Below are 1,186 nucleotides of genomic sequence, written 5' to 3' on the forward strand. Positions count from 1 at the left end.
TACTTGGAACTGCCCTGTGAAGGCTAAATCTTCCTTCATTTCATAGATTTGATTGTTTTCTAGGGTCATGGGGACCTTTTAGATCATTGAATCTGACCCCCCAGTTCTGGGCAAGAAAGAGCACTGGGATCAAGTGACCACAGCCAGGTGTTTGTCTAATCTCCTCTTGGACACTTCCAAGGTAGGGGAAAGCACCAGCTCCCTAGGAAGTCCATTCCATATTTTGGCAATCCTCACCGTAAAGAATTTCTTCCCGATGTCTGATCTAAATCTACTCTCCTTCAGTTTGTGGCTGTTATTTCTAGTAACCCCGAGGGGTGCCCTGGTAAACAGTGTCCCCGACTCCCTGCTGACCCCCACTGGTGAGTTTGTAGACAGCCACAAGATCACCTCTCAGCCTTCTCTTGTGGAGGCTGAAGAGATTCAGGTCCCTCAATCTGTCTTCATAGGATCTTACCTGCAGGCCTTCAACCATACGAGTGGCCCTCCTCTGAACCCTTTACAGGTTATCCCCATCCCTTAATTGAACTTCATGAAAATGATAAAGTATAGGTGTGTGTTTGTGTGTGATTTTTTTGGATCTCCTCTGCCAAAGAAGTGATTGACCCCCTGCCAAATTTGTTCTTCCAGAGACAGGTTGGAACAAGGCAGGGTAAAGTTGAACCTTATGAACGAACTGCATCAGTGGTGAAAAAGGGGTTTTAAATAACATCTGCTTGCATGTGATGCTATGTGGGGAGTGAGGTGGAAGCTGAGTGCCAGGGATTGCAGAGCCCCACTAGAGTCTGTCCTACCCCCACCTTCTCTAGGCTATGGATTCCCCAGTCCTCACAGCTCCCTGTACCCTGGGCTGGAGAATCCACCCCTGCCTACAGCCCTTGGCAGTGTGAAGGGCTCCAGCTGAAGGCAGATGAGGCCATGTGAGTGTCCAGCAGCTGGAATGCTTCCTTTATAAATGGCTTGACCCTTGCACTTGGAAATGGTTCAGATGTTACATCCCTCTTTGTCCTTCTGGTTAGAGCAACATGTCCAGGCCACACTGAGTAAGGAAGGGGCAGGCCAGAGGCAGCAGCCCAGGAAGGGTCAATGAGGAATGTAATGATCTCCCCCAGCTGGGATCAGCTTCATTTAAAACAGCTGCTCCTATAAGAAGCCAGAGGGGCTGGAGAGGCACTTGCCATCAGAC

The sequence above is a fragment of the Alligator sinensis genome, unplaced genomic scaffold, assembly GCF_000455745.1.
Source record: "Alligator sinensis unplaced genomic scaffold, ASM45574v1 scaffold1528_1, whole genome shotgun sequence".
NCBI classification, from domain to species: domain Eukaryota; kingdom Metazoa; phylum Chordata; order Crocodylia; family Alligatoridae; genus Alligator; species Alligator sinensis.